We start from the raw sequence: 12723 nt of genomic DNA on the forward strand, positions 1-12723 counted from the left end.
TGATATATGCCCAGAAGTGGGATTCCTGGGTCATATGGTATCTATTTTTAGCCTTTTGAAGAATCTCCATACTGTTTTCCATAATGGCTGCACCAAACTACATTCCCACCAACAGTGTGGGAGGGATCCCTTTTCTCTGCAGCCTCTCCAGCATTTATTGTTTGTGGACTTTTGAATGATGGCCATTCTGACTGGTGTGAGGTGATGCCTCACTGTAGTTTTGATTTGCATTTCTCTGATAATTCGTGATATTGAGCATTTTGTTGGTGTTGTCATGGTGAGAACATTTAAGATTTAAGCTCTTAGCAGCTTTTATGTATGCAGTGAAGTAAAGTCACCATGCTGTCTGTGAGTTTCCCAAAATTTACTCTTCTTAAAACTTGAAGTGTGTACCCTTTGTATTTGCATTTATTCATGTATTATTTAATTTCTTTTTTATATGTAAATGTGTTTATTTATTTTTATATGAATTTTTTATTGAGTTATAGTCATTTTACAATGTTGTGTCAAATTCCAGTGTACAGCACAATTTTTCAGTTATACATGAACATACATACATTCATTGTCACATTCTCTTTCACTGTGAGCTACCACAAGATCCTGAATACATTCCCCTGTGCTACGCAGTACAATCTTGTTCATCTATTCTGCATTTTGAAATCCCAGTCCCTTCCCACCCCCTGTCCCCCTGGCAACCACAAGTTTGTATTCTATGTCTATGAGTCTGTTTCTGTTTTGTATTTTTTTTCTTTTTTTTAGATTCCACATATGAGCGATCTCATGGTATTTTTCTTTCTCTTTCTGGCTCACTTCACTTAGAATGACATTCAGCAATATTTTGTAGTTTTGAATGCTGAAGTCCTCTGCCCCCTTGGTTAAGTTTCTTTCAAAATATTTAATTCTTTTTTGATGCTATATAAGTGGAATTGTTTTCTTAATTTCTTATTCAGACTGTTCATTGTTAGTACACAGAAACACAACTAATTTTTGTAGGTTGATTTTGTGTCTTGCAAATTTAGCTGAATTTGTTTGTTATGTGTGTGTGTCTGTGTGTGTGATATTTAGTGTTTTCCAGATATAAGATAATGTCAGTTATGACCAGAGATAATTTAACTTCTTTCTTTCCAATTGGATGTTTTATTTCTTGTTCTTGCCTAATTGGTCTGACTAGAACTTAAAGTATTATCTTGAATAGAGGTGGGAAATGTGGGCATAGTCTTCCTATTCCTGATCTTATAGGAAAAGCTTTCAGTTGTTCACCATTTAGTATAATGTGAACTGTGAGTGTTAACATAAATGACTATTATTTTGTTGAGTGAGTTTCCTTTTATTTTGATTTCTTGAGTGCTTTTATTATGAAATAGCATTGAAGTTCATCTAATGCCTTTTCTACAGCAATCAGGGCAATCATGTTCTCCCCCCCCCATTCTGTTAATGTAGTAAATAATATTAACATATTTTATATGCTAAAACATTCTTGCATTTTAGGAATTAATCCCACTTGGTCATGGTATATAATCATGTTAATATGCTGCTGAATTAGGTTTGCTAGTATTTTGTTGAGTATTTTTGTATCAATCTTTATATAAGGAATATTGATCTGCAATTTTTTTTTACTTGGACTAGCTATGGGCTCAGGGTAATAATAGCCTCATGAAATGAGTTAGAAAGTGTTACTTCTCTTCAGTTTTTTGGAAGAATTTGAGAAAAATCAGTGTAATTCTTTAAATGTTTGGGAAAATTCACCAGCGATGCCATCTGATGCAGTTTTTTTGTTGGGAGGTTTTCTGTTACTGATTTAATATCCTTATTAGTTTTAGGTGTATTCACATTTTCTCTTTCTTAATGATTCAGTCTCGGAGGATTATGTGTTCCTACAAGCTTATTTATTTGACGTAAGTTATCTGATTTATCAGAGTATAATTGTTCATAGTATTATTTTACAATCCTTTTTATTTCTGCAAGATCAGTAGAAATGTCCTCACTTTATTTCTCTCATTTTGTTGATGTTCTCCTTTTGTTCATATATTGTTTTCCTCATGTCTTCCAGTTCTTTTGTCTATGTTTTCCTTTAGCTTTTGGGGCATGTTTAGGAAAGTTATTTTAAAGTATTTGTCTAGTAAGTCTGATGGCTGTGTTTCTTCAGTGGTAGTTTCTAGCACTTAAATTTTCTTGCTTTGCATGGGCCTCATGGAATGTATTTTTCTGTTTCTTTGTATGCATTGTAAAAATTTTGTTGAAATTTGGGTATTTGAAAAAACAGCCACCTTTTCCATCCTTGTAGACTGATCTGTTCCTCAGATGCATTTCAGAAATTAACAGCATGTGTTCTGAGCCCTGGGATCAGCATGAGAAGAAAGGTTGAGGTATTTTTAGGTCTTTTCTGAGTATGCATTTGCTTAGAAATGGTTTTTCAATTCCCGTGTATGCATGGCTGCTTTTAAATATCTTAATTTCCCAAAGAAGTTTACCTCAGCTTCTCCTCAGGGTTTTAGATGGTATATTTTATATATATATACACATATATACATATGTATGTAATATTTTGACTCAAGTATCTGTGGGTCTTTGTCTCCCTGAAGTTTCTAGGATGAATTCCCTCCATTTTCCCTGCCTGAATTCTGAGCTATAGAAAACAGAAACTGGTTCTTAAGGCACCAGGTTAGAACACTGAAAATACAGTCTGTTCTACTCTCTCCAGTTCAAGGGAGGGAATTGGCAACTGGGCTGTCACCTGCTCCAGAGCCAGACCATGCTGGGGAGGAGGTGGGGCAAGGGCAAGAAGAAACACCATAAAGTTTCCTATCTTTTAACAGCACAGAGTACTAAACTATATAATCACAGCACCTACCTTTTCAAATGTGGCTTTTTTTGACTGGCCATTTTCATAGTGGCTGCAGATGTTTTACCTTTTCAGAGCTCTCACAAAGTCACTTAAAACTTTCTATTTGAACCATGTATTATTTAGAAATTTATAATCTTATTTCCAAGTGTTAGAGATTTTCCTGTTATCCTTCTGTTATTGATTTCTAGTTTGACTCCATGGTGTTTGGACAACACACTCTATATGATTTCAAATAGTTTAAATATACTGAGGTTGTTTTTGATTAAAAAATATGGTCTACCTTGGTGCATGTTCCTTGTGCATTTGAAAAAATGTGCATTTTCCTGTCGGTGGGAAGTGGTGTGAATTTTAATTTGACCATGTTGAATGATGCTGTTTACTTTCTCTACATCACTGCTGATTTTTTTGTCAAGCTGTTTCTCAATTGTTGAGAGAAGGTTGTCGAAATCTCTAACTATAATTGTGCATTTGCATTTTCCACCTACAGTTTGATTGGTTTTTGTTTCAAATATTTTGCAATTTTATTATTTGGTGCATACTTATTTAGAATTGCTGTGTCTTCTTGGGGTACCAGTCCTTTTATCATTATATGGTGTCTCCTATATCTGATGATTTTCTTTTGTAAAATATACTCAATTTTGATATTAATATAGCCACTCCTGCTTTCCCTTGATTATTATTCATATGGTATGTCTTTTCCCATCATTTTACTTTCTACCTATGTACATCACTGTATTTGAAGTGAATTTCTTGTAGACAACATAGAGTTGGTTCATATTTTATGATCTTCTCTGTTAATGCTTATCTTTTAATCAGTGTATTTATACAAATTTCACCATCAGATATAATTTAGAGATCTGCAAAGAAGGAAAGCTTATTGTATTTACTCAGATTTTTTTTCTTATTGTTTTCTTTCTTCATTACTGATGTTTTAAGATCTTGCTTTTTTGTTTTCTCTCTGTTTAGAGGACTTCCTTTAGTAATTCTTTAGGGTAAGTCTGTTGGCAACAATTTTACTTACTTTTTCTTCATCTGACAATATCTTGATTTCCCTTTCCTTCCCAAACTTTACTTTTACTGGGTATAGGATTTTGGATTAACATTTCTTTTCTTTTTTTTTTTTTTGTCCCAGCACTTGAAAAATACTGTGCCACTTACCTCTTTCATGCATCTCTGTTTTCTGATTAAAAAATCTGATATCATTCAAATTGTTTTTTCTCTATCAGTTAGGTTTTGGTCTTCTCTGGATATTTTCAACATTGTCCTTAATGTTCAAAGTCATAATTATTATGTAATTTGGCATGTCCCCCCCCATTTTGGATTTGCTCATCGTTTTTGAATATGAAGGTTTATATCTCTTGCCAAGTTTGAAAAGTTTTCAGCCATTATTTCCTCAAATTTTTGCCTATTGAGTACTTTTTCACTTTTTCAGCACTACCCATTTTCTCCTCTCCTTCCAGGACTCTGATGACACAAATGCTTTTTTGTTGTTTTTATAGTTTTATAGGTTTTGCAGCCTATAGTCATACTTTTCTGCCTATTTTATCTTTTGTTCAGATTTGATAAGCTCTGTTATTCTTTTTTCCTATTCACTGATTCTTTCCTCTGTCCCCTACATTCTATTATTTAGCTCATGCAATAAGTTTTTAATTTTGGTTATTATTTTTTATTTGTTTTAAACTTTACATTTGGTTCTTTATATCTTCTCATTATTTAGACTTTCTGTTCCTTTGCTGAGACTTTCTATTTTGTCATTTAAAAATGTGCTCATTGCTCATTTAAGCATTTTTATGATGGATGCTTTACAATCTATGTCATGTAACTTTAAAATTTCTGTAATCTCATCTTTGGCCTTTATTGATTGTATTTTTATTCAGTTTGAGCTATTCCTGTTTCTGTCATAATGAGTTTTTTCTTTTAAATTATTCTAATTTTGTTTAATCATAGCAATATCTATTTGCAGGGCAAATATGTACAAATATATATATATATATATACACATATATATATATATGTTTTAAGAGTTTGTACTTTCATTTATTTAATTAATATTGATTAAGTACAGACTATATGCCCAGCTGTATGCTGGAAAATAAAGATAAAGTAATGAACAAGAAAGACATTTTCTTTGCCAGAAGATTGAAAACTTTAAATAAGTATTATGAAAAATAAACCTAAACAAACATTATTACCCTGATTTTCAATGGCCCAGACTCCAACTTTCACAATGGTGAACCATTAGCTGAGGAGATGATTTTCATAATACATTTATAAATATCATAATTCTGAAACAACATGGTTATCAGGAGAGAATACATAGCAACTGAAATTGAAGACATGGCAGTTGGAACATCTTCATTGAAGATTATGAAAGAAATCATATAAGCTTCTAATTGGCAATTGCTATATCCAGAGTCCTCATAAAGTGTCTGGATAAACAGATTTTTATGTTTATTTTCCAGCACATTCTCATATTCCCTGATTTAATTCTCACAGTCACCCTGAGAGGTAGGTAGGGCAAATGTATTATAATACCCATTTTAAAGTTTAGGAAATGAAGGCACACAGGCATTAATTGACTTGCTTTTCTTCATTTTGTAAATTAGTAGCAGAAGAAGAATTGAAATCCACATTGCTAGTCTATTGCTATGGAGTTTAAGCCAACATAGAAACAAATGTGGTTAGGTGAGCTGCACAGGGTCTGGTTTAAGAACACAGCATATTGTTCTCATATGCTATGACCCCAACTCATATGTCTTTTACAAAGCTGTAGAAAATGCAGCTGCACCAATGTAGCTAGTGTGTTTATTCATAATAAATGATCTCTTCCAATTCTTTGTTTGGTTTTATTATATATTCTAATTACTGCCATTGGAGGATATGCTTTTATTCTGGAAACAGTTTTATAAAGTTTATTGAAATATTTATGATAGAACATTTTTGATCTCTTTCAGATTATTTGTTACTCCTAGTGTTATGCATGCTTCTTTCACTATGAATGCTTGTCTAGGTATCAATGCCTTTAGAGAAGTTTAAATACTTCTCTGTTCACTGGTGCAGTGCCAAAGAATGGCCAAATATATATGACACAGTGGATTATTTTACTTCCCTCAGAAGCAAAGCATACTGCCAGCATAGCATCCACTCATTCATTCTGAAATTCTTAGGAGAAAATTGCCATATGCCAGGTACAGTGTCAGAATTTGTGAGAAACATCCGAGTAGGTTCAACATTGGACCTCGAGGAGGTCATAGATGGATAAGGAAGCCTTGATATCAACCAAGCACTCTAAATGGGTACTGTGAGGGTCTGTCATATGTAAAGTTGAACTCAGAGTCAGTAGAAGGCCAAGGTCAGATCCCAGCACCCTGAGCTTGGCTCTGAGGATCCACTTGTGAAATAATCAGTCTATTGCTTCCAAAGAGCTCACAACCTACTTCATGGGTCCAGACCCTGCTTCTCAGATGAGCTTCTCTGTGGTACAAAAGCCCTTCCTGGCCAGAGAACTAGTCCTAACTTAATATCTGACTAGAGAGGCAATCAATGAAAATCAGTTTCTTACTGACTTCAGAGACCTTATCTGAGTTTCTAAATACTTTTTCTTCATCTTCCCTGTTTCCTCATAGTTCTCTAGTGATAGATTGCTCTTTCAACTTTACTTCCTTTAAAATTGAGAGTCCTTTGTAACCAAAAATGGAATTTGGAAGAAGCAGCAGTGTCCCTACTCTCTCTTGATACATTGTACAACTTCCTAGTGGTTTCAGTCTTTTTGGTGGCCCTTCCCAGCCATTATGTAGTTTCTAAAGTAGAATGACCTCTTCCAAAAAATACTAATTATCTGATCTATAGAAAAAATAGGTAGAGCCTATATAGATTTGCACACCCTTTCTGTTAGATTAAGGGTCAGTCAACTATAATCCATGAGCCAAATCCAGCCCATGAACTAGAACTGGTTTTTACAGGTGAATATTTTGATAATAAGGAACACTAATATTGAACCCAAGTGAAGTAAAATGTTATCCCCCACTAAAAAAAGAATTCAATTAAAAAATTTGAGATGTAATTGACATACAGCACTGTATAAGTTTAAGATGTATAGTATAATAATTTGACTTACATATACTGTGAAATGATTGCCACACATTTAATTAAATGTAGTTAAAACTCCTAGAAGACAACATAGGAGAAAACCTAGATGACCATGAGTTAATGGCTGTTTAGACAGAACATCAATCCACACAATCCATGACAGAAAAAATTGATAAACTAGACTTCATTATAATTAAAAACTACTGTGCTGTGAATGACAGTGTCCAGAGAATGAGAAGATAAGCAACAGATTGAAAGAAAATATTTGCAAAATACACATCTGACGAAAGACTGTTATTCAAAATATGCAAACAATTCTTCAAACTCAACAATAAGAAAACAAAAAACTTGATTTAAAAATGGGCTTATGACCTGAACAGACACCTCACCAAAGAAGATATAGAAATGGTAAATCATATGAACATATGCTCCACATTATGTGGATCCCCTGCATATCATGGAAATGCAAATTAAAACAACAAGATACCACTGCACACCTATGAGAATGGCCAAAATTCAAAACACTGACAACATCAAATGCTAATGAGAATGTGGAGCAATAGGAACTGTCATTCATTGCTGGTGGGAGTACAGCCACATTGAAAGACAGTTTGGCAGTTTCTTACAAAAGTAAACATACTTTTGCCATAATACTTAGCAAACTTATGTCTACACAAAACCCTTCACATGCATGTTTGTAATAGTTTTGTCCATAATTGCCAAAACTTGGAAGGAACAAAGATGTCCTTCAGTAGATGAACTGTATATAAACTGTGTTACAACCAGACAATGGAATATCCAGACAGTGCTAAAATAAAACAAGTTATTGAGCTATGGAAAGACATGGAGGAACCTTAAATGCATATTACTTAGTGAAAGAAGGAAATTTAAAAAGGCTACATACTGTGTGATTCCAACTTTATGACATTCAGGAAAAGGCAAAATTATGGGAACAAAAAAATATCATGGATTTCCAATCTTCAGAACTGTGAGAAATAAATTTCTGTTATTTATAAGCCACCCAGTCTGTGGTATTTTTTTGAAAACCACCTACAGCATGTTAGAAATCTCCGTCTACCTGTATCTTATAAAGAAGCATATGGTTGCATTTGGGGTCTACCCAGACAATTCAGGGAAAGATCCTCCTCTAAAGTTTATTAATCTCATTTTTTCTCATATAAAATTATTCATTCTTTTGCTATATAAGATTATTATTCAGAGGTTTTCAGGATTAAGAAGTGGATATATCTTTTGAGGGGCCACCATTCAACCCATTCTGGGCACCATTTTACTTCCACATTTCTTCCTTCAGGCTAACCAAGACCTAGGAAAGGCTATTCTAGACAAAGAGAGGGAGAATTTTTTTCCCTTTTCCCCAGAAAGCATTTGACTTGTTGCTTCTTTTATCCATAGGGGAAAATCAGAAATGTGTGCACAAGTACAACTAAAGGCAAACTTAAAAAGTCCAAGTAATTTGTGTATTATTTTGTGGTATTCTTCTCCTATTTTAGGGGATTCATTCCAGTTTTAGGGAGGCATTTCCAAGTAATCCATTTTTAGCTGGTCTTTTAAAATCTTTTCTGCTTGGAAAGGGTTTCTAGAAATGACTGATAGCATGTTAAGTTCCTTCCCCTTCCAGTGACATTTGCATTTTAATTAGAGATTCATAGACCTAGAATTTCAGAGATTGGCAAGATTAAGCTCAAGATCCACATTTTATAGAGGGAGACATGGGGCCTCTGAAAGGGTAAGTCCCTATGGTAAACACTGGAAGATAGAAAAAGTCTTTGAGTCCAAAGGATTGAATCTAGCATCAGTGGTACTTTAATCCCTGAGAAACAAAGAGGGTCTCTCTCTCCCTCTCTGTCTCTCTCTGTCTCCCTCTCCCTGTCCCTCTCCCTCTCCCTCTCTTTCTCTCTGTGTGTGTTTTATTTTGTGTGAGTAGTGGGGTAGGGTGGAAGTATGTGGTATCTTCCCAGGTTGTCATGCAGGAACTAGAGTTGGAATAAACTAATAATGTCAAATCAAAACCCTAGACTGTAGAAATGAAATGACAGAGAACTTTATTGGTAAAATGACTTAAACAAAAATTATTGATATTTTAGTTGAAGTATTAGGTAAAACTAGAACTTCAGGTCTTATTTTCCAATTCAGTGCTTCCTTTTAAAAATTTATTTATTTATTTAATTAAAAATGGAGCATGGTTTTCTTACTTATATTGGTCTCAGATGCACAACATAATGATTTGGTATTTTTATGGATTATTCTCCATATAAAGTTATTATAAAATATTGACTATATTCCCTGTGCTGTACATTACAACCTTGTATCTTATTTATTTTATACCTAGTAGTCTGTGCCTCTTAATCAATCCCCTTCCACAAGCTTTCCCCTCCCCCTTGCCTTCTCCCCACTAGTAACCACTAGTTCGTTTTTTGTATCTGTGAATCTGTTTTTGTTTTGTTAAATCATTCCTTTGTTTTATTTATTAGATTTCACATATAAGTGAAAATGTGCAGTATTTGTCTTTCTCTATTTGACTTACTTCACTAAGTATAATGCCCTCTAGGTCCATCCATGTTGTTGCAAATGGAAAATTTCATTTTTTTTCTTCAGTGGTTACATTTTTCAAATTTGGAAGTTTTTTTTTTAACATTTTTTTATTGAGTTATAGTCATTTTACAATGTTGTGTCAAATTCCAGTGTAGAGCACAATTTTTCAGTTATACATGAACGTACATATATTCATTGTCATTTTTTTTTCACTGTGAGCTATCACAAGATCTTGAAGTTTTTTTTTAATTGAAGTATAGTCTGTTTATAATATGTTAATTTCTGGTGTACAGCATAGTGATTCAGTTATACATATATATATATTCCTTTTCATATTCTTTTTCATTATAGGTTATTACAAGGTATTGAATATAGTTCCCTGTACTATACAGTAGGACCTTGTTGTTTATCTATTTATTTACTTTTTGAGGGGGAGGTAATTAGGTTTATTTACTTATATATTTATTTATTTACTTATGGGAGTACTGGGGATGGAACCCAGGATCTCATGAATTCTAAGTATGTGCTCTACCACTGAGCTATACCCTCCCCTATCTATTTTATATATAATAGGTAGTATCTGCAAATCTTGAACTTCCAATTAATCCTTCCCGCCCCTTTCCTCCTCTCCCCTGCTACCCATAAGTTTGTTTTCTATGTCTGTGAGTCTGTTTCTGTTCTGTAAATAAGTTCACTTGTGTCTTTTTTTCTAGATTCCACACATAAGTGATATCATGTGGTATTTGTCTTTCTCTTTCTGACTTACTTCACTTAGTGTAATAATCTCTAGGTCCATCCATGTTGCTGCAAATGGCATTTTTTATGGCTGAGGAGTATTCCACTGTGTGTGTGTTTGTGTGTGTGTGTGTGTGTGTGTGTATTTATAACAATTTCTTTATCCAGTCATCTGTTGATGGACATTTAGGTTGCTTCCATAGTACATAATGTTGCTATGAACATTGATATACATATATCTTTTTGACTTAGTGTTTTTTATTTTTCAGATATATACCCAGGAGTGGAATTGCTGGATCATATGGTAGCCCTACTTTTAATTTTCTGAGGAATCTTCATAGTGACTGTACCAATTTACATTCCCACCAACAGTGTACTAGGGTTCTCTTTTAGCCTAGTCTTTGCCAACAATTGTTATTATTTGCCTTTTTGATGATAGTCATTCTGACAGATGTGAGGTGATATCTCATTGTGATTTGCATTTGCCTGATGATTAGTGATGGTGGTGTGTGTGTCTTGGGTAGAGGCAATGTTGGGGCCAGAAAGGTTGATGTCACACTACTGAGCTGGCTCTACTCCTTCCCCAGTGAGTGCATGTGCATTGGCAACAGCAGCCTCCATCTTAGCAGAGAGCAGTGCCAAAGCAAGAGAGGCTGGAACAGTAGCCTGGTGCAGGCTTTGGGACATGCTCAATTTCTCAGTGTTGGACCCTAGGATTGGGGTGCCTAATATGTGGCTCAAACCCCTTGTTCCCAAAGGAGGATCCCTGAGCCTATGATAGATGACTTCTGTTCTGAGTCACCCACTAGAGATGTGAGCTCTGACTAGATCACTTCTACTCCCTTCTTACTAGATTCTGTGTAGGTCTTTCTTTATAGCCTTGGTCATAGAAGTGCCATTCTTCTAGTCTTCAGGTTATTCTCAGGGAGAGTTGCTCTTTGTGGAGTTGTAGTTTTGATGTGTTTGTAAGGGAAGGTGAGCTAAGGGTCTTTCTACTCTGCCATCTTGATCCCACCTCCAACCAATGCTTCTTTTCCATAACATGTGAATAGTTACTTTTACTACCAACTCACAATATTGGTTCTGAAACTACACAATAGGGGACTTCTTTGCTTTGCATTGGCATTCATACTTCAAGATTCAGTGCTAACATATCTTGGGCTCTCTCTACCCTCCAAACCCATCCTCATTTTATGAGAGACTCACTGATGATGATTGGTGTCTTTCCTCATAGCACATTCAGACATGAATATACAAGAAAGTGATTCCCATCTGGGGTCTGAATCTAAGTTATTTAAGGTGACTATCTCCTCTAGTGAGTTCCTCTCTTTTGTATTGTTACCAGAGTTGCAACCATTCTGCTGTATTTGTTTGTAGCTTTCTTAAGGCATAACTGACATACAAAAAACTGCATATATTTGAAGTATAAAAGTTGATTTTTTGACATATATATCTGCTCATGAAACCATCACCAGAATTAAGATAACAAATGTGTCTACCACCTCTCAAAATGTTCCTCATACCCTGTTATAATATATCCCTCCCTCCAACCACCCATCCCCCTTCCTGGTTCCTCCTGCCCTTCTTGACTTGGTCTGGTAATGTTTGACCAGAAAAACAGCTAGATTCTCTGGATCTGAGCCAAGAGTAGAAAACTTCCCTTGGGCCTTTCTTCCTTCCTCCTTTGAAAAGAAGTCAAACCCTACCAAAGACTTCTTTGCAGCTGTGCACAAACAACTTCAAGACTAGATTAAGAGTCTTAAGAAAGGAACTAGGAGATTGAAACACTTCTGTAAGTTGCAAGTAGGATTCTAAAGTTGCAAATTACTTGAAAGATTTGAGGTGAATACATGTTTCTTAAGGAAACTTCTATTATAAAAAGCATAAATTTGAAAAGTAATGAAAAGAATATCTGCATAATTCCACTATCCTAGCTGAACACTATTGGTCATTTGGCATGTTTTCATTCCTGCCTCTTCACCCAACCAGAAAAAAAAATTCTTTATTGAAACCTACTTTGAATACAACTTTTGAATTTTGGTGTTTAACCTTCTTTTCTCCACATACCTCCAGCACACACCACCACAGTATAATCATAAAAGCATAATGTGTATTTTTTCCTCAGGCCTCAGAGAAGGAATCAATATGTCTTCTTAGAGGAAGTGGCTGCAATATGCTATTAAGAACAAAAGCTCTATGTTGTGGTCCTGCTAGTATGTTCTAGAAAATTAAAATCTATAAAAATAGATAAAAAATTTCTTCTCTGTGGAACAAAAAGTTTACAGCAGGAAAGAATAATCCCCAGGGAAATCCAACTGCTATAGCCAAAGGTATACCTTTGTTGGGGGTGGTGGTGTTAGGGATGAGGAAGCCAACTTCTGAGTGTATTTGTCTATGTACACTCAGAAGTTAGCCTCCTCATCCTTAAAATTCCTACCTTCCCTTTAGTAAATTGGAAGGATTCATTTTAATGCTTATTTTTTTTTATGTTCAGCACTCCA

The 12723-nt window shown here is 34.7% G+C and overlaps 1 protein-coding gene across 1 annotated transcript in view; it reads left to right on the top strand.

The window, feature by feature from the left end:
• Positions 1-12723, top strand: part of NAP1L2 (nucleosome assembly protein 1 like 2) — a 145940-nt gene that overhangs the window by 41494 nt on the left and 91723 nt on the right. The gene's annotated exons all lie outside the window — the stretch shown is intronic.

This window comes from Camelus dromedarius, chromosome X, assembly GCF_036321535.1.
Source record: "Camelus dromedarius isolate mCamDro1 chromosome X, mCamDro1.pat, whole genome shotgun sequence".
Classification (NCBI taxonomy): domain Eukaryota; kingdom Metazoa; phylum Chordata; class Mammalia; order Artiodactyla; family Camelidae; genus Camelus; species Camelus dromedarius.